Source organism: Pantherophis guttatus, chromosome 1, assembly GCF_059756535.1.
Source record: "Pantherophis guttatus breed Tessera chromosome 1, ASM5975653v1, whole genome shotgun sequence".
NCBI classification, from domain to species: domain Eukaryota; kingdom Metazoa; phylum Chordata; class Lepidosauria; order Squamata; family Colubridae; genus Pantherophis; species Pantherophis guttatus.
In genome coordinates this window covers 99073332-99095538 of record NC_142063.1, presented here as the reverse complement: position 1 = coordinate 99095538, position 22207 = coordinate 99073332, and the positions used below count along the sequence as shown (strand labels likewise).

The 22207-nt window shown below is 42.4% G+C and overlaps 1 protein-coding gene across 6 annotated transcripts in view; it reads right to left on the bottom strand.

Annotated features, from left to right (window-relative positions):
* Positions 1–22207, bottom strand: part of STK33 (serine/threonine kinase 33) — an 81296-nt gene that overhangs the window by 48677 nt on the left and 10412 nt on the right. For 3 of the 6 annotated variants that reach the window (XM_034417024.3, XM_087879179.1, XM_087879182.1), the window contains exons 2-3: positions 4606–4670; positions 3617–3702 (exon numbers count right to left, since the gene is read on the bottom strand). The gene's annotated coding sequence lies outside the window, so the exon portion shown is untranslated. The remainder of the gene's footprint in view (positions 1–3616; positions 3703–4605; positions 4671–22207) is intronic. The other 3 variants (XM_034417020.3, XM_034417019.3, XM_034417021.3) reach the window with 1 other exon arrangement.

The following is a 22207-nucleotide window of genomic DNA, read 5'->3' as shown; positions in this document are numbered from 1 at the left end:
AACATATGGTTGCAGTGCTCATTTGCTGCACCTCTTAGCCAAAGACTTAAGTGTTCCAGAAATAAAGACTAATGTTGTTGAAATTGCTAAATACTTCCGTAACAATCATTTTGCTGCAGCAGCTCTGAAAAGGATGGGTGGAACCAAGCTAACGCTCCCACAAGATGTTAGATGGAACTCTGTGGTGGACTGTTTTGAGCAGTATATCAAGAACTGGCCTATTCTGATGACAGTTTGTGAAGAAAATCGAGATAAAATAGATGGCACTGTCACGGCCAAAATCCTCAACATTGGGCTTAAGAAAAATGTTGAACATATGCTGAGCATCCTGAAACCCATCTCTGAAGCTTTAAACAAAATACAGAAAAATAGCTATTTTATTGCTGATGCTGTTGAAATTTGGAAGGAACTGAGTGAACACTTAAAAACAGAACTACACATGGATAGAATTAAATTACAAACATTAAAAAAACGAATGGGACAAGTACTGTCTCCAGCTCATTTTTTGGCAAATATTGTCAATATCCAGTATCAGGGTAAAAACTTAAGTGCTGAGGAAGAGGAGTTAGCTATGACATGGGTATCCAGCAATCATCCATCTGTAATGCCAACTATAATAAACTTCAAAGCTAAGGGGGAACCATTCAAGAAATATATGTTTGCTGAAGATATTTTAAAGAAAGTCACACCAGTGAACTGGTGGAAGTCACTTAAGCACTTGGATTTAGAGACTGTTGAAGTAATGATTTCACTTTTAACAGCAGTAGCTTCTTCTGCAGGCGTTGAAAGAATATTCTCTTCCTTTGGACTCATTCATTCTAAATTGAGAAATCGTTTGGGACCTGATAAAGCAGGAAAGCTTGTTTTTCTTTTCCAGATTATGAACAAAGAAGAAGATGAAGATGACGAGTAAGCTACAGAGGACAGTGTTTAAGTTTTTCATGTGTAGGCTGGGCTGACAGTCTAAGTTTCTTAAAATATATATATTTTGTTTAGCCAAATTAGTTAATGGATGTTTGTTTAAGCAAATAACATATGCTGTAATGTTATTGTTTCAGTTGAATAAATCTATTTAAATTGTTATTATTAAGGTAATGATTATTTTTCTCCTTCCTAAGTACAACAGAAAAGTTGTCCAAATATGAATAATTAACCTATTAAACTGGGGATAAAAAAACTAATATGAAAAGTTGTTATTCTAAAAATCTTCATCTACTTGCATATTAAAGTTATACCAGCAAGAATTAGTCTTTATGTAGAAAACTGTGATTTAAATCAAGCCTTACTGACTAGTGATTTAAATCATGATTTAAATCGTGATTTAAATCGGTTTGATTTAAATTAAATCCACCCTGGGTGGAAATAAGCAAAATAACTCTCATTGCTTTTCTATTGGCAGGACACTAAACAGAGGTAAGCTAGTACAGGTAGTCCTCGACTTACAACCACAATTGAGCCCAACTCTTACATTGCTAAGTGAAACATTTGTTAAGTGAGTTTTGTTCCATTTTATGACCTTTCTTGCCACTATTGTTAAGTGAATCATTGTGATTGTTAAGTTAGTAACACGGTTGTTAAGTGAATCTGGGTTAGATACCCCATTGACTTTGCTTGTCAGAAAATCGTAAAAGCTGATCACATGACCCCAAGGCATTACAACCATTGTAAATATGAACCAGTTGCCAAGCATCTAATTTTTGATCATGTGATCATGGGGATATTACAACAGTCTTAAGTGTGAAAAACTGTCATAAGTCACTTTTTCAGTGCCATTGTAACTTTGAAACTGTAAAGAAAACTAAAGTATGCAGTGTGGATACAATCCAGTATTTCTATATAGAAATGAAATGGAGTGGAGTGGAGTGGAGTGGAGTGGAGTGAATATATTCCATATTCCATTCAAATTTATAGAATAGACTAGTCTAGACTAGAATATAGAATATGGATTAAAATCATAGGGCTGAAAGGCACTTCAAGTTATTCTAGTCAAATCAATCAAACCTTTATTGTCAATGCACAACATGTGTACAATGAAATTGAATAGCCTAACCCCCTGCCCAAGATAGGAGACCTTACACCATCTCAGAGAAATGGTTGACTAATCTTTTCTTGAAAACCTCCAGTGATGGAGCACCCAGATCTCTGGTAGGCAACCTGGTAGACAACCTGTTCCATTGATCAGGAAATTTCTCCTTAGTTCCAGGTTGGATCTTTCTTTGACTAGCTTCCACCCTTTACTTCTAGTCCTACCCTCAGGCCCTTTGGAGAATAAGTCAACCCCCTCTTCTCTATGATAGCACCTCAAGTACCAAAAGGCAACTATCACATCACGCCTAAACCGTCTTTCATTTGGGCTAACCATACTAAGTTCCTTTAACTGTACAATTTAGCCTTCAGACCCCTTATCATTTTTGTTGCTCTTCTCTACAATCTTTCTAGGGCCTCAGCATCTTTTTTGTATCTTGGTGACCAGAATTTGATGCAATATTCCAAGTGTGGCATCACTAGTACAGTATAAAGTGGTACTATCACTTCTTGTGATCTTGATGCTATCCCTTTATTGATGTAACCTAGCACTGCACTGGCCTTTTTGCCAGATGCAGCACACCGCTGGCTCATACTCAAGTGGTGGTCCACTATGACACCTAGATCCCTCTCACAGTTACTACTGCTGAGCCAGGGACTGCCTCTTTTATACCTATGCCTTTGGTTTTTTCTGTCTAAAGATCAATTTATATCTGCTATCCAGGATAATTATTGGCACTTGGATCCTTAGAATAGAAGTTAAACTTAAATATATAAATAATTGCAAAGACTGTTGACAAAACAAGAATATTTGAACAAGACCATTCTGCCATATGAATCAGTCACTATATACTGTAACCTATTTTCACCATTTTCTATAATATGGTATGCATAAAATGAGATATTCTAAATCCTACTTTTTAAAAAAAAATCTCATCAATTTGGGAAACATATAGAATTTGTATTAAAAAATAAAAACAATCAGCGTATCAAAATATTTTAGAAGGAAATTATAGCCCAACACATCCAGAGGACCCCACACTAGTAAATGTCTTCATCTGAGTTCTAATATCCCCAGTTCCAGACAAATTGCAATCCAGGTCAAAAAGCCATTGCTTGCCTAAAAACAAGACTTATTTACTTTAAACAGTGTAGTAAACTCTAAATCAAAGAACTGAACTGAAAAGATATACTGTCCCCACTGAAAAGGAATGACATACAGCTAGATTCATAAATACAGTGGAGGAAAGGCTCTTAAATAAAGCTGTTTGTCAATTCCCATGACAAACTGCAGCAGCCATACTTTTATCTCCATTTACCATCAATTTGGAATAAAAATACTACATTCTGGATGCGAATCAGAAGGTAAAGAACCATATGCATCTTGTGTTTTTGTACAGAACAGAAATTTACCTTTTCAAATATTTCTATTTACAGTCCTTCTCCGCAACCTTGTAAAAAAACAAATGTATGAAAAATAGAGAATTGCTCCCACTAAGAGCAGTTCCAAACAGATGTTACCAGACTTAAATCTGGGTAAATTTATCTTTTAACATATGTTACATGATGGTAATTTGGAAAAAAAACTTACTTTAAATAGATGTCCTAATGTACAGTATTTAGAATAAGCAGGTTTCTGAAGTCTGCAACCTTAACCTACAAATATCTGCCATACACCTGCAGAAATTGAAATTAGATATACTAGTATGTGCTAGTTGTTTTCATATTAGTAGTCTACAAAGTACAAAGTTTACTCACTTCAATATATTTAACAGCAGAATGTAGTACCTAGGAATTGAGGCAGTGAGCAATAAATTCTTAAAATAAACATGTGGATTAGATGTGGATTAGCATTTATTTAAATCATATACTGATATTCTACATGCAAATTAAAGTCAATTACTGCCATTAATGCAATTAAGAACTGTGCAACTGGCTTTTCAGAGTAATTTGCAAGAACATTTGGAGTGGGGGCAAATCCAAACTACAGTCCTGGGGATTGATTGATTGATTGATTATTTCATGTTTCTAAACCGCCCATTTCCCTCAAAAAGAATTTAGATTTCCTACACAGAGGCATACATGGTGATCCTATTGCAGGCTGCCTTCCCTTATCTCCTGTTCCACTATTTCCTGTCTGTAGTGGTAAAAAAAAGTATCCTATAAATTCCTCACAACTATATTGCAATTCCAAACCAGAAACTGGTGTTTACCATTTACGTTAATGTAGTGTTTAATTTCTTTCTCAGTTTAGTGGAACTTTGTTTTCTATAGAAAATTATCTGCAGTATTCTTATTCATTTCACTATATGTCTTTTTAGGAAGGAAGAAGCAATATACAAAAGGTGAAACGAGATTGTCAGGAGCTGTGATTATCTTTTTCTATGAGTGGTGAGCATGAAGTTTTACTTACACAAGTACATGGACATCAATTTACTAATGTCATAAAGTATCTTTATTCTTCCAAATATATACTGTTTTTTAACAGAAAGGCCTAGTTTGTTTCTAAAGAATACCCAAGGGAGAAGGAACTATACACCTAGCATTTTAATTAAATTGATTAAAAATCACAATTCTTACCTGATTCATTTACATCTAATTTGCAGGACAAAAGCAGCAACATGACTTCATATCTTTCTCATTACCTATATTGTTAACAAGGAATGAAAAAAGTTTTCTGTTATACATAAATATAATACTGGACTTTCCATTATACTCACTGTTCCAAAATGATAAATACACAAAGGACATTTGAGAACATCCAACTTATATAGTAATACAGTCAGAGCAACTGCAAGGTTCATTGGATTTTCAATGGCTGGATGCCAAGGCTTTATAATCAGTGGAGCACATCTGGAAAAGGAAAATTCAAAAGCAAGATACCCAAGGGGGTGGGAACAAATGCTTGATTATATATGAAAGCATCCAAGGGTAACAAGGACCAAGTCTGTACAAGTAGAAGTAATTCTATAACTAGTCAACCTGCTAATTGAGGTAAAAGATTGCTAGGAACATTACACATAAAATATATAATATACTTTGATAAGATTGCCTTATATGATTCTTGTTGATCTTCCCATCTAATACAACTATCATTTTGATGGACTCATCAAAAATAGGATTTTTTGAGGAATTATATTCTGTAAATTAAACAAATAACTTAGTATTAGATAATATTACATATCTTAATCTTTTAGGGACTATATAAATGAATACCTCCTTTAAGACCTAAAAAATTAACTCAAATCTAAAGGTGCTTGGAAACAAATATATAACTAATAAATGAAGAAACATTACCTTTCCTCTATTAAAATACTGCTTAGCTAAATGGCAGGAATTATAAAAATAACTGAATTTCAAAGAAAAATGTGGATTTTTTAAACCTGGTTACATCAACTTTAGGCTAATGAACCATGGATTCAAATTCATAACTAAACTTTTACAAATAATTTCTGAAGAACTTTAATATGTTTTATAAAATAATATGTGTTTATTGAAATTAAAGTATTTCATACTTTTCCAAATATATTTTTCCTGCTGTTGCTTTTTTCTGACACAAACGTTTATGTGTATTCATTATACAAACGAAGAAAGAAATTTAATGACTAGGATAACTATTAAATCACTTGCTTGGATAGATGAACTAGATATTCTTGCTATATATTTACATACATTGAGGTATCTGAAGTTTTAGTTTAAAATGCAATTAGTACATTGATTTTAGGAATATTCAGATCCATGAATCCAAAGATTATGATTGATCTAAACTAATACATTAACTGGTAACTCTTCAGTTATCAATTTCAGTTACATATTCCTAATAAGGACTATAATAAATGTACCACTGTTTAGAAAAATGTGTGCACAGTGCACACACAATAATTCATATTTGCTATACATATGAATATGGCCCCAGCCTGTTTACCAGTCTCCCCAATACACCTTCATTCTACAATAAATAACTGTAAATCACTCTTTACTGAAAAATATCTAAATGAGAGCTCTAATTTGTGTTTGCTTGTACTGCATGTTGAGTTCAGGCTCACATTCACATTTGAAGAAAACAATGAAGTTAGATATCAGACTTTACTCCTGTTTAAGGAATCCTGAAACAACCATAAAATTACACTTGTTGTCCTCAGCATTCTCATACACAAAAAAACCCATAGTTTCTCCCAAATTAGATGGAACTTTGAAAGAGTGGGGAAAACTGAAAATGTTTCAATAAATGAGAGAAAAAAACACCCACTTTATTAGTTCAAGCAGTCCTGTTTTATCACATCTTACAATGCAAACCCATCACTAAATGTCATTACAGTACTGTACATCATAAGAGGGTAACCATAATATTCAATTTATTATAGGAATAACACCCAGTATCAGTTTAATTGCATTCTTTCCAATGTTAAATACTTTGCCTAAATGCGAGTTAGATCAGCACATGCATATTTATGTTTTGAGCTGAAACCACCAATAGCATTCCAACAGCAGATGTTGTTTTGTCAGTGGAAAGGATTCTTAATAAGCTACTGTCATCTTGAACAGTTCCTACATTTGCTCCTGGAATATGAAGCCTCAGAACTAATTAGAAACACACAAAATGGTAGTATGGAAAAGAGATGAACTAAAGTGCACTCAATTGAATGGACCTATCTATATCTACACAGAGAATGTAGCAGTATTTTGTATACAACATATATAATTTTATATATTAAGATATATGCCAGTGTATAGACTTAAAAGTATGCATACTTATATGGAATTGTATTCACTATTTAAATAGATTAAACATAATATAAGTGAAAGGCTATATTTTATAATGTTCCAATCATATAGTTTAGCAGGACTGCTCAATTGTAAGTTGTTGCGTTTTTCACTTTTGATTTAATTCCATATTTACTGAAAGACGGAATTACTTACACTAATGAAAGCACAAATGTTTCTTATCTTCCCTTTTTGCAGATGGTATTAAACATCTTTTGTACCTTGCCTAGTAATAAAATGCTATTTTATGGTGTTTGTTTTATCTGTTGAGGTAAGATAACAGAGGAACTATTGTCCAGGTAAATTTTCATTTAATTTGGCACCTAGTATAATATGGAAATCCCCACCTTTACATATCCTGAACCTGCTGCTCCTAGGTCATAGTTATATTATAAAGTACTCCAGTGCACAGAGAGATATTAATGCAAGAAAAATCTGTTTGCAATAAACAGAGTTACTGTTATATGATTCAGAAAAATAATTTCTTTGCAATTCTAGATATTAAAAGCTTTGAAAATTAAATACATCATATGGCTTTCAAATATTTCATAGCTTTAACCTGTGCTGAGGTTGACTCAGCCTTCCATCCTTCCAAGGTGCATAAAATGAGGACCCAGATTGTTGGGGGCAATATGCTGACTCTGTAAACTGCTTAGAGAGGGCTGTAAAAGGACTATGAAGCAGTATATAAGTCTAAGTGCTATTGCTATTGCTATTGCTATTGCTACTGTAGGCTCTGAAGAAATCAAATATTCTAAAAAGCATTTAGCTAGCATTCCAAGGAGGAGAATGAAATAGTCAAGTAATATTAAATTGGAAATATTAACAAAGCATTTGATTCTAATATGAAAAAAACACTATGTGAACCCATTTCAAATTAGTTTCTGAACTAGTTATAGCAAAGTAATTTCTTTGTTAATTCTAAAATTCTAACATTCTACCCGTTTGCTAGATGAGGGTCTTAACAGCCCTCTAAGTACAGACTGTAGTTTCTTTTCAACAGGCTGTTTAGGATAAGCACAAGGAGTCCTCACTTAATGACCCAAATTGGGCCCAGCAACTCCATCACTAAGCAAAGTGGTCACTAAGTGGGCAGCCACATGACCACAATTGTTCTTTCTAGCTGGAAAGTGGAAACAGGCAAGACTATTCACTTTCACACTCTTGGCTTTTCTTTGCCTTCCAATCCTTCCCTCCCCCCACCCCCACCCCTTCTTGAAGGCTGGGAACTACACAAACCAGTTACTCTCTTGAAATCCCTATGCTTCCACTCAGATGAGAGTGTGTTTAAAACAAGGCCTTTTAGCCTCAAGTATTAAGAGTTTTTGGGAGAGACCCACTTTAATTACACATACACATACACATACACCAGGGGTGGGTTCTAAAATTTTTTACTACCAGTTCTGTGGGTGTGGCTTATTTTGTGGGTGTGGCTTGATGGTCATGTGACAATTCTTTAGGATTTAGCAGAGGTACTGGTCTACCAGGCTTTTAACTGCTTGCAGAGCTGTAGCGGTCTACCCATTTATTTTTTCAAGCACTGGTCTACCCATTTATTTTTGCAGGCACCAGTCTACTCATTTGTTTTTGGAGGCACCAGTCTACTCATTTGTTTTTGGAGGCACCGTTCTACCACCAAACTGCCTTTTACCACTGATCAGCTGTAGGGCAGCCCTTTAAAGCCCTGCGGCAAGAGTTTAAACAGTTTTTTTTCATATAGCCCATCAGCTGGGACTCAAAAGGCAGCAATAGATTGGGGATGGGGCCAAATAAAAGGTAAGAATAAGGTGGGGGTAGGCGGGGGGCAGAACCAGTTCCGTGACGTCATATCATCACCGCTACTGGCTCAGTGGAACCGGGCGGAGCCGGGAGGAACCCACCACTGACATACACCCATACTCACAAACACATATACACAGAGAGACAGAGACAGAGACAGAGAGTGAATATATAACTTGAATACACTGTAATCAGTTGCAGTTCTCGTGAAAGCTTTCAGTTTTCAGAAGCATAATTATAAACCTATTTTCTTTCAAGTGAAAGAAAAACCACCTTTCCTTACACATAGGCTTTTAGTCTATTGCTTTAGAATCATGAATTTCCAGAGCACCTACCAAGACTAAAATACAGCAGAAGCATATTCATGGGGTCTGATTTTATGATCTAGATCAGGGGTGTCAAACTTGCAACCCGCGGATGCGTCACGTGCTGGCCACGCCCACGTCCAGTTTAGCAAAGGGGAAAAAAGTTACGATACGTCACATGATGACGCTGTGACGACATGAGTTTGACACCCCTGATCTAGATAATCCTGAAGCAGAAGTTGAGAGTTGGCATTAAGTGATCATGGAATTTTAAGAGACACCAGCTAAATTTCATTTATTTGTACCCTAAGAGAAATATAAGCATATTGGAAAATGAAATTCTTTTAAAACTGAATTTGTAGATGGAAAGACTTGAGAACTGTGAATGTGAGCTTAATAGATGGAAGTTAAAACGACATGAGAATTGTACGGCTTTAAAAGCTTATTGCACATAAATAAAAGTAAAGATAATGAACAATATATTTAAAAAGAGGGTGGTGTCCCACAGTGTCTGTCTATCAGGAGAAAACTTGATTTCCACTTCCATACGTATAACACACATCTGCACCTCATTAGGGAATTAGGGAACTTATTTTCATTTTCTAAGGTTAATACCAATTATTACTTAGTAATCTCATCGCATTATGATGATGTCGTGCCTTTGCGGCCTCTGACCCGGCACCGAACACACCTAGCTCCTTGGTTCTCCAAGGAGCTCAGGGAGATGAAGCGCCGGAAAAGACGCCTGGAGAGTAGTTGGAGGACCAGCCGCTCCGAATCCGACCGAACATTGGTGAGGTCTCATATTAAGACCTACCTAGTGGCGATAAAAGCGGCGAAATCTAGCTATTTTGCCGCTCTTATCGCATCATCAGATAATCGCCCGGCCGCTCTGTTTAGGGTGACCCGCTCCCTCCTCCACCTGGAAGTGCGGGATGACCCCTTGCAGGGCCAAGCTGAGGATTTTGTGCAGTATCTGTATGACAAAATCGCTCAGATTCGGGAAGGGCTGGCCTCTGACTGGGTATGTCCGGACGGGATGACTGAGGCAAGTCTTGAGAGTGTTATCTGGGGGGGTTCGATCCTGTGGCTCCCGAGGACATGGACAGGGTCCTGGGACGGCTGAACGCGACCACATGTTTATTGGATCCGTGTCCCTCCTGGTTGGTACTGGCTTCCCGGGAGGTGACACAAGGCTGGCTCCAGAAGATTGTTAACACTTCTTTGAGTGAGGGGGTCCTGCCGGCCGCTTTGAAAGAAGCGGTTGTGAGGCCCCTCCTCAAGAAGCCCTCTCTGGATCCGGCTGTTTTGGCTAACTATCGTCCAGTCTCCAACCTTCGCTTCGTTGCGAAGGTTGTTGAGAGTGTGGTAGCGCAACAGCTTCCCCGGTACCTGGATGAAGCTGTCTATCTAGACCCGCTCCAGTCCGGCTTCCGGCCTGGGCACAGCACGGAAACAGCATTGGTCGCGTTGGTGGATGATCTCTGGAGGGCTCGGGATAGGGGTTGCTCCTCCATCCTGGTCCTGTTAGACCTCTCAGCGGCTTTTGATACCATCGACCATGGTATCATGTTGCACCGGTTGGCGGGGGTGGGGGTGGGGGGCACCATTCTGCGGTGGTTCTTCTCCTACCTCTCTGACCGGTCACAATCTGTGTTGACAGGGGGGCAGCGGTCGACCCCGAGGCACCTTGCTTGTGGGGTGCCACAAGGGTCAGTCCTCTCGCCCCTTCTGTTCAACATTTATGTAAAGCCGCTGGGTGAGATCATCCGTGGCTTCGGGGTGGAGTTCCATCAGTACGCTGATGACACCCAGCTGTACATCTCCACCCCAGGCCACCCCAACGATGCCCTTGAAGTGATGTCCCAGTGCCTGGAGGCCGTGCGGGCCTGGATGGGGAGAAACAGGCTCCGACTCAACCCCTCCAAGACCGAATATTTAATTATTTTAAACTGTTTTTAAATTTTGTATGTCCTGTCTTTTACTTTGGCTGTTCACCGCCCTGAGTCCTATTTGGAGAAGGGCGGTATAGAAATTGAAACAAATAAAATAAATAAATAAATAAATGATGAAGCTGCTATTCTACTTCTTGGCAATCTATTCATATCCACTTTGCAGCTTTATACAACCCATCTCATTTTACTTTCTAGTTGTCTCTTCATCTTCTCTCCTCTCCTCATTTAAATTTTTTCTGATCATTTCAACTTTATCTTGAAATAAATGAGCCCACAGTTAATCCTATTCATGATCCCATTCAAAATGCCCCATCCTTTTTCTGGGAAGTCTATAACCTTGACTGTATTTTCAATTGACCCACTGCATCCTTCTCTACACAATCATTCTTGTGCACAATCATTCAGAACACTGGTGCAAAACATTCAAACTAGACTTATGTACTGAATCATGAGTGCAACGCTTAAATTATTTTCTTTTGAAAGGGAAATAAATTGAGATTATTATCTTTCTACTTTTATCTGAAATAAACACAAATGCTGAAAGGTATGCCTTAGATAAGAAATGTTTTTATATTTTCAATTTAATGTAGTATCATTATGAAAAAGAAAAAGTAAAAGATACATTGCTGAACTATAAGCCATATTTTGCTAGTTTTGTATTCTGCAAACTTTTTAAAAGTCACAAATTTACAAGTCACAAATTGTAGTTCTTATACATGCATTTAAAAATATTCTAAAAAATAACTACACATGGCTAAGTATTTATAAAGCCACCTAGAGTCAGTAGTAATAATAAATGATATTTTGTCAGATAACAATGCTATTATTTGTTTTTTCCACAAGATGGCACCCTGGTCCCATTCTTTCTTGTACAAATTAAACTAACCAGAATTTTACAGTATATTTACATTCTAGCTATTTGTACTTCTGAATTCAGTGAACCATCATTTTAAATGTCCCTGAAATACATATGCCTTATCTAAGAGCGGTAATTCTTGCCAAATCATCAGAAAATCGATTTTTTTATTTCCACAAAAGATGATACGTACCTCACTTGTGTGTTTCTTAAGCCTTCATGTTCATGCTGTGTAATTTCCACAGGGGAAAAAGCAACACTGCAGAATACAGTTTGAAGTTCATTAGTACCTATGCATCTAACTAACCTTTCTACCTTTCTAGCTCAAACCCTGTTACATTCCACTCCACTCCATCCCATGGTATATGAATGTCTTAAAGTAAATTGAGTATTCTCCTACAGGGCGCCCATGGCAGTCATGCCTGGGTACTGACACGGCTGGTATCCAATAGGACTGAGTCTACTGGAACTTTCAGCACTGCTCCTTCCTGCTGTATCCCAGTTTTTCGACTCGGTCTGTTCCTGGACAGTCGTGTCTGTAGGTTTTTCTTCACAGTATTTCACCCTTTTTTCCTATTTTTGGCCAAGTGCTTTCTACTGTAGCCTTGGGGCTGCTAGGACTGCCGGCAGGCAGCTTCCTCTCATTTTGCATGAGCACGAGCTCGCTTAGCTTGCTCCGCCACATTTATTGCCCTCACTGATTGTGACAGCGGCGGATTGAAGCGCCCCAACGCTCCGCTTCACAACTGACAAGCGCGACATGCATTCCGTACCGTTTTTCGCCGTCTCCCGCCTCTTCAGATCCGGATGGCATTGAACAGCGAGGCGAGCCGCTTCCCAGCTGACCAGCGCGAGGGCGGATTCCGCGCTGTTCCACTCTCCACTCCATGCGGGACGCCCTCCGAGCAGCAAGGCAAGCCGCAATTCAGGTATCAGCGGCTCTTTGATCGGCCAGATCTCCGCTTCCCAGCTGATTGGCACGAGGTGAAATTCCACGCCAATTACCTAGTCTCGCGTGCAAGCTGTAAGGCTAGCGAGCAGCCAGGCAATTCAAATTACCATTGCTGAGGTGCCTGGGCGCCATTTTAAGGGCCGCATTTGTTCAAAATGGCGGACGTTCCCTCCCGATCCAAATCTAAGGGAAAACGTCGCCATCATGAGGATCCCAAAGAAGGTACTTCAACTGGCCACAGGGGCAAGGTCAGGGCTACTTCTTCCCACCGCTCTGCCCTCCCAAAAACCTCAGCCCTCGCCAGAGACGAAGACAGGCGCCACAAGGCCATGGAGAAGGCCTTTGAAAAAGCGCACTCCAAGGCTGTTCAAAGTCAGCCTGCCCCTCCCTCCCCCGCCCTCTCTACTCAATCTGGGCCTCCTCGTGCCTTGTCTCCAGACAGGTCTATTCAGGGGGATAACATCAATACAGCTGAGGTGGCATCTATGTTTCCCTCGGATCCTGTGGATAATCAAGCGCAATGCCAGTGGTCTCCAAATCCCGCTCAAGACCCACAGGGTTCCTCTCTTTCAAATCCTGACCTTCAACCTTCCCTGCAGGCAGCTAATTTGCCTCGGGACATGCAGGCCTCCTTGGCTGACCTCATTTCAGAAGCCATTCACCAAGGAATCACCCAAGGCAACATCGATCAGTGGGGCCTTCCTCCGATGGCAGGAGATCTGATAGAGTGGCCTCTCACTCCCGTCTTCGCCCTTCTCTCGAGGAATCCGCTGCTGATGCCTCGGACCAAGATTCCGCGGGTCAGGATTCTCTGTCTGAGGAGGGGGAGTTACCTGAGCAGGACCTGTCAGAAGACGAAGGTCTAGAACCTGATCAGCCAGCATTTGTGGGACTCTTCAAGCCCCATATGTTTCGTTCATTGCTCTACAAGGCTAAAACAACCACTTGCCTAGGGATCGAGGGATCCTCCTCGTCCACTCTTCCTGTGCTGGCTGATCCTACATCTGCCCTGTTTCAGGAACCCAAGGTGCAGTCTGATATTATTCCGGCTCCTAAATTGTTTTCGGAGGTCTTGAAACGTCAGTGGTCCTCTCCCAGCTCCGGGCCAATTCCGAACAACTTAGATAAAAAATTCTACATGGCATCAGAATTCTCCTCCCTCTTGCAGGTACCAACCATAGACTCTCCCATCGTCTCCTTATCTACTTCCTCGCCTCCCACAGGCCCCTCGGAGGAGTATTTGCGACCTGAGGAAAAGAAGGCGGAAAGGACCCTCATCAAATGTCACCAAGCATCTGCTTGGTCTATCCAAGCTTCCTCGGCTGCATCTTTCTTTAACCGTGCATCCATCTTGTGGCTACGCCACCTGCAAGATCGCATTCCTGCCTCTGACCACCGTTCCCATCAGGACATTAGTAAGATCCTCGCGGCGGCAGAGTTTTCCGCTAATGTGACGCTTAATGCCGCCCGGTTCTCCGCCAAGGCCATTGGCACTTCCATAACTTCGCAACGCCTCCTCTGGCTCCGGAATTGGCAGGCGGATGCCCGGAATAAGTGGTGCCTGGCCTCTTCGCCTTATGCTGCTGACAAATTATTCGGTGCTCCGCTGGATCCCCTGTTAATTGAGACAAAGGACCACCGTAAGATCCTTCCCTCCATAGCTCGTCATTCTGAACACCGATCTCAAGGCTCCTTTCGTCCTTCTTCCTTTCGAGGCTCCGATTCCAACTACTTCCAGCACCACTCTCACCACTCCTTTCCTTCCAGGGCTCCCCAGCAGTTCGGAAACCAGGTCAGACAGGCACCACGTTTTGCATCGAAATCCTCATTTCGTGGGGGGAGGGGTCGACCCTTTAGACGGTCCCGCTAGGGATCTTCCTGATTCCTCACTTGGTGGCCGATTACCTCATTTTTCCGACCAGTGGGATTTATCCGTCTCTGATTCTTGGGTCAGAGACACAATTAGATTTGGCCTTAGACTTGAATTTCATTCCTCTCCTCCCACCCATTATATCCGTTGTCCCGTTTCTCTGGACCCTGTTAAAAGGGCTAGAGTTGATCAGGCTATTCTACATCTCCGGGCCATTAAAGCCATTCAACCTGTTCCATCCCAGGAACGTGGCCAGGGCTTTTATTCCCGCTTATTCCTTGTTCCCAAATCTTCGGGAGGTTGGAGGGCTATCCTTGATTTGAAGTCCCTAAATCGGCATATCAAATACCGCCGTTTTAAAATGCAGTCCCTCCAAACTATTCCGCTCTGCATTCGAAAAGGGAACCTTATGTCTTCCATTGACTTAACGGAGGCCTATCTCCACATCCCCATCCTCCCTTCCCATCGCAAGTTCCTTAGGTTTTCTTATAATGGCCAGCATTTTCAGTATGCTGCTCTGCCCTTTGGCTTCTCCTCCGCCCCCAGGGTATTTACCAAGGTAATGGCTGCCCTTATCGCCCACATTAGCTCTATCCCTATTCGGACGCTCTTTTATTTGGATGATATCCTCATCCTTTCCAAAACCGTACCTCTGGCCCATAGGGACATAGCCTTGGTTGTGTCCATTTTGCAAAGGCATGGCTTCTCCATAAATTGGTCCAAAAGCCATCTGTCTCCTGCTACGTGCTTTCAGCACCTGGGGGCCGTAATTAATTCATCCACTCTCCAAGTTGCCCTGTCACTGGAGCACCAGACAAGTCTCTCTGACATGGCCTCCAAGTTTCGGAGGCGGGGCTCCGCTCTCTCATAGGTCTCTCTAGCCTCCTAGGCAAAATGGTTTCTGCTTACGGCATCGTGCCGTGGTCTCGCCTCCACAGCAGGGAGCTGCAGTGGCTGTTACTCCCTTACCAGCAGCGTCTGACCAGCACATTGGCCTCCAAAATTGTCCTTCCGCCTGCGGTTCTAGACTCTCTGAGTTGATGGACATCGTCAGCCATTTCCCGGGGCTCTTCATTCGGGGACCAGTGCAGGATCGTTGTCACCACAGATGCCAGCCTCTTGGGTTGGGGGGTCACCTGGAGTCGCACGTGGCACAGGGTCTCTGGTCTCAGGCAGAACGAGCCCTGAACATCAACGTCCTGGAATTGAGAGCCATTTATCGGGCTCTTCTCAGTTTCGATCCTCATGTCCTTGGTTGGGACGTCCTCATCCTCACGGACAATGTCTCGGCCAAGGCTCATGTCAACCGCCAGGGGGGGACTCGCTCCCGGACCCTGATGCAGGAGTCTCTCCAGTTGGGTCTCTGGGCGGAAGCCCATCTATTGTCGATCCGCGCCGAACACATCTCGGGATCTGCGAACACCCAAGCGGACTCCCTCAGCCGCTCCCTCATCGATCCGGCCGAATGGAGTCTACATCCCCTTCTGTCGAGGATCTGTGCATTCGGTACGGCCGTCCGACTGTGGACCTGTTCGCTACACCCACCAACCGGCAGCTTCCCCACTTTTTCTCTTGATTCCCCTCTCCGGGAGCGGAAGCAGTGGATGCTCTCCGGAGTCCTTGGCCGCAAGAGCAACTCCTCTACGCCTTCCCTCCTCTACCCCTTGTTTCCAAGGTCGTCCGGAAGTTGGTTGCGGAGCGGGCAGAGGTTCTTCTCCTGGCACCACATTGGCCTCGCCACCCGTGGTTCGCCGATCTCATGGATCTGTCCGTCGCTCCCCACTGGAGGATTCCCGACGATCAGATCTCCCTCCACCAGGGTCCTCTTCTCCATCCGGATCCTCAGTCCTACCAACTGACCGCGTGGAGGCTGAGCGGCTCCTCTTAGTCAGGGCTCAAGTTCCTTCTGGTGCGATTCCCATCATTCAAGTTGCACGCCGTCCATCGACGCTTCAGATCTATGGCTCCACCTGGCGGGCATTTTCCACTTGGTGTCGAGGAAGAGGCATTTCACCTACGGACGTTTCAGTTCCTCATCTGCTGGATTTCCTTCAGCAGGGTTTTACTGCGGACCTATCCCCTAATACCCTCAGACGGCAGGTAGCCGCCTTATCGTTGATTCTTTCATGTTCGTCCTCCACGCCCATCACCAGTGATCCCCTCATCCGATCCTTTTTGAGAGGCGCAACCAATCTCCGTCCGCCCACGGTTCACAGATTCCCATCTTGGGATCTGAACAAGGTCCTCTCTGCCTTGACGGGGCCTCTGTTCGAGCCTTTATGGGAAGTTGGTCTCAAGTTTTTATCATTCAAAGTTTCGTTCCTCGTTGCAGTTACCTCCGCTCGGCACATCTCTGAGCTCGCTGCCCTGTCCGTGCGGCCCGATCTCTGTATTTTTCACACGGACAGGGTGGTTCTTCGTCTCGACCCTGCGTTCGTGCCAAAGATCAACACCATCTTTCACAGGTCACAGGAGCTCACGCTTCCGAATTTCTGCTCTTCTCCCCGCCGTTGCCAGGAATTCAGGTGGCATAAGCTGGACGTTCGCAGGGCGCTCAAGATTTATGTGGCCCGTACTGCCTCCTTCCGAAGGTCAGAAGCTCTTTTTCTATCCTTCCAACCTTCGACTATGGGCTCCCGCGTCTCCTCTGTTGCTCTTGGACGGTGGATCAGAGCTACCATAGCATTGGCCTATGAAACGCAGTCCCTGCAGGTTCCTGCCAATATCACGGCGCATTCCACCAGGAGTGCCGCCACCTCTGCTGCCTGGTCCACGCAAGTTCCTTTGGATGAGATCTGCCGGGCCGCTACGTGGTCGTCAGTTACTCCTTTTATCCGGCACTACCGTCTGGATATCTACGCGTCGGCGGACACGGCCTTCGGCAGGAGAGTACTGCAGCAGGTCCGGCCTCTCCCTCCCTAGGAGACATCATGCTTTGGTATGTCCCAGGCATGACTGCCGTGGGTGCCCTGTAGGAGAATGGGCGTTGGTCTTACCTGATACGCCTCTTCTCTGACTGGCGCCCACGGCAGTCAGCCCCACCCGTTCCGGCCATCCCTGGGTTTCGGGGGTGGGAAGTCTTTTATTATCTGCTTTCTTTCTACAGACACTCCAGTCTGCTGGACAGCCTCGCCTCCAAACTGGAATACAACAGGAAGGGGCGGTGCTGAAAGTTCCAGTAGACTCGGTCCTATTGGATACCAGCCGTGTCAGTACCCAGGCATGACTGCCGTGGGCGCCAGTCAGAGAGGAGGCGTATCAGGTAAGACCAACGCCCATTCTCATAAACAAGCAGTGATTCTACCTACCCACTAATATGTATTCCATAATATTGCATACATAAAACAAATACAGTAATGACGATTAGCATCTTAGTGTTAAATCTCCATGTTTTATATTATGTCGTGACTGTAATATTGCGTTTGTTAATACTGTTATCACTTGTTGGCCTGATTTTCACATTATGTTAAACCTGACAGGTTAGTTTACGTAAAGCATTAAGGCTTAATTACTGCACCCCACCCGAGCCATCTGTTGCAAGCCAAGGAGGACACGGGGCGATGATCACGTCCCTGTCTCGAAGTCCCCTCTCGACTCTGGACGGGTTTCGCAGTTGTGTCCCTGAGTCAACGCCAGGGAAGGAGCAGAAGGGCAGCCAGAATTTCTCCTTTTCCATGCCCTGAAATCTTTTGAGACTAAGAAGAATCTTAAATCTCTCAGGAGAGATCGGGTGCTTATTTGCCGAATCATTTTTTCAGAAGGAAAAGAGAGAGGGGGTGGGGTGGGGGGAGAGAGAGAGAGATAGAGAGAGAGAGAGAGAGGGAGGGAGGGAGGGAGGGAGGGAGGGAGGGAGGGAGGGAGAAAGATAGATATTCAGATTCTTCAGGTATCAGTTTTAGTTTAGTCTCAAAAGATTTCAGGATTTCATGCCTCTATCTGCCTGTCTCTCGGCAAGGAAGCTTCCCGGAGAGGCGGCCGAAAGCTCCATGTGGAGGCCACCAATCACAAGCCCCGGGGGTGCTTCCAAGGGAACGGCTCGGCTATTTCAAGTGGCCGGGAAGCCGAGAGACAGGCAGACGGATGCTGCGTGTGCTCTTGCCTCACTCGCCGATTGAAAACAGTGCTAAGTTGTGAAGAACGGCAAACTCCAGAGTTGAAAGAGGCTGAGGAGAGGCAGGGCTGGGATTGGAATCAGCCAAGGGGAAAGGGAAGTGTGTGGTGCCACTCCCCCTAAGCGCAGCATCCGTCTGCCCCTCTCTTGGCGAGGAAGCTTCCTGGCCGTTCACTTTGAAGTAGCCGAGCCATTCCCTTGGAAGCAGGCACCCCTGGGGCTCGTGATTGGCATGGAGCTTTCGGCTGCCTTTCCCTGGAGCCCCAAGGCATAGCAGCTGCCTGTTCCTCCCTCTCTGCCTCCCACCCGCCTTCAGCCCCACAGCGAAGTTTCAGAAACATCAGGGAAAGTTTGTGCACTGTGCTCGCAGCAGGAATGCAAGCCGCTGCTGTTGCCAGCATCATGGCGAGCAGGCCAGCTGGGTCAGAGGAGGCCGCCTGACCAGCTCCCTGCCCCTCCAGCAGCTCACTTCTTTCCCGGAGAAGGGACGGCAGTGTACAGCAGAAGTGCTCTCGATCCCAACAGGGAAACTCCAAATGCGCGACTTGCTTGGACTCATCCCTGCTGGGAGCCGCAGGCTGCAGGGGGAAGGGCAAGAGCGACTGGCCGGCTCAGGTGCACGGGGTAGCATTTGCTGGCTGGGCGGCTGGCTGCCCCGTCCACTGCTCCTTCTCCGGCATTGGCTGGGCTGGCAGCGCAGGAGCAGGTGTGACGGGGGTCGGGTGACAGGCCCAACCGCAGGCAGCGCAGTGCTAGGTGTCGGGTGGGGGTGCCACGCCGAGCCAGGGAACGGCGGCTCCCAGGGGGAAGGAGCCCAGGCAAGCCAAGCGTTCGGAGCTCACTGGCTGCTGGTCTGCCAAAGCCGCCGCCTCCTTCTTTCGACCAACCTGTGGGCCCAGCAAGCCTGTTAGTACTGGGGGGGGGGAAACCAGTGCAGGGCTGCAGGCAGCCCAAGGGCAGGTATGTCCTCAAAAGGTGGAAGCGAGTGAGGGTGGCTGAGCCTGGCGGCCAGCAAAGGGCGAAATTTGCCGGGAGGGGTAGTTGGTGGGGGCTAATAACAGTAGCAAAATTACAGTTATGAAGTAGCAACGAAAATAATTTTATGGTTGGGGGTCACCACAACATGAGGAACTGTATTAAAGGGTCGCGGCATTAGGAAGGTTGAGAACCACTGCATTAAGCTATAATGGATGGATTCATACTAATCCATAACATAAGAAACTACACCCTGTATTATGACAATCCATTGTGTACTAATGTAGTTTGCCCTTCACAACTTTATAAAATCATTCCAATATAATGTGAATACTTTAAGCATTTTTTTCAGATTAGGCTCTTAAATTCATAATCATAATAAAAAAAATCTTATGAAAAATAAATTGTGCAAAACATTCTGTAAACAAACAGCTTATAAAACCAAGCCTAGATAAGACTCCTGTTAAACGGAAAAATTATCCATTGAACAAAGGAGTTCACCATGCTTGTGTTTCGTACAGACGTGGTTGGTTGCTAGGAGCAGTGCCTTCAATAGAATCTTTGCATTCTTGCCTAGTTAGTTCCGCAAGTACTTGCTGTAGCATTGCTCTATTTCTTTTCCAGTTGGCTTTATATACATATTTAACCCTACAGAGACTTCTCTAAAAAGCATCTGTTTACAGATATTAAATTATTTTAAAATGTCAGCAGATTTCACTTCTTTCACAACATTTCTATACAACAACTCTAAGTGGTGCTGCATACAAAGAACCTCAACCAAGCAACCTGAGAGTACAACCAAATAAAATACTATAATCGGAAACAATAGGCACTTTTACATCCATTAAGCATCAAAATCCCTAAGGCTTGTTTAAAAAGATACGTTTAATTAGTTTCTTACAAGTCACACTTTATATATTGCAAGCAACATATGCAGAATTACAAATACACATTTACAAAAATCAAAATTTGGCTTCAGAAATATTTTCTGAATAATTAAGCAGCTATCATAATCCAGTTAAAACCCTGCAAATAATTCTAACACTAAACAATGTTGTTTTTAATCTTGATTTGTTGGACAAGCCACAATGGCCAGATTCATACTGTAGGAAGTTAGCACCCACCCTTTTCCTAGAAGAATGAATATTCTAGGAAATATTAAAAAGGCAGAATATTATACCTCCCTAGATGAAAAAAGGAGAAACATGCTCTTGGAAATGGAATACAAAATGCTAAACCATAAACTATTGCTTACAAACACAGTGATGATATATTCAACATTATCAAATTTAATATCATTGTATATCATCAATTCCAGGCTACCAATGTACAAAAATCTAGTTTTTAAAAAATAAATAAAATTAGCACACTTTTCATTCCAAATCCATTTTTTTAGAAAGGGCAGAAAATTATTACTTAACCTAACAAAATATATTAGCATTGTTTGCTATTTAAAGAATCTTTATTCTTTCTTTCAGCCTCACACTAACTGTAAATATTTATATACTTAATTTTCTTCTTTCTATCATGAGATATCAATCTGTACTGGAGATATATACATGTACAACATTCACAACAGTTTTGAAGAGAGAGGGAGGAATTTTCATCCAGATAGAAATTTTGAGAATTAATTTCAAATACTCCAAATTTTAATTCCTGTGTACTTCATCACTGTTAGGGATCTCACTTTTTTTCTAGCAGGCTTTTTATTCTTAATAGGTACATGTTAGGAAGATTGTCTCCATTCTGGGCAGAGCTACTTGCCAATATTCTCAATTTTTTATATAAATATAATGGGGAAAAGTGGATAATGTGGATAAGACATGAAATTAATCAATTTATTTAATTAAGCATTTATTCCCAAATAAACATGTACCAAATCTAAAACTAGGTTTATGTTTTCATCCAGTAAGAAAGTAGTACAGAGATCTTAAATTCTTTCAATGGCGTTAGCGTGTATTTGTTCAATGGGGGAATGACTTGATCATTCTCTCATGCCTAAGGCAGGTCTAGAACTCATAGTCTCATGGTTTCTAGCCCAGCAGCTCAACAATAAACAAAACTGGCTCTCACCATAAAACAACAAAATAGATGAAAGTTGATTTTCAATTGCCATGGATCACAAGTACAACAGTTTTCAAAAATCAGGAAGTTCAAGTATTTTTTTCTCTATTAGGAAAGGCTAATTATGTAATTAGTAACCATGGGAAAATAAGATAATTGGACTAAATGAATATAGGACTGAATAGCATTGTTCTTTGGTCTGGCAAAATCTAACATTATCATTATTATTAATTTTTTTAAAATCAAAAATTGCAGGGATAATAAAAATTCAGAAGCAAATTTCATATCAGAAAATAAAAAGTTATTCTCAGGAATGGCTGCTTCACTATCAGGTAATCTCAATGTTTTTCCCAAGAAATTTCATGTACTATAACTATAAAGTATCCATGAAGAATAGAGTAGGATTCTTGAAAGGGTACAAAGCAACAATATTGTAAAATTATCCTTATACTAGGCAAAAGAAATATATTTTTCTTTTATTTATTTATTTATTTATTTATTTATTTATTAGATTTCTATACCGCCCTACTCCCGAAGGACTCAGGGCGGTG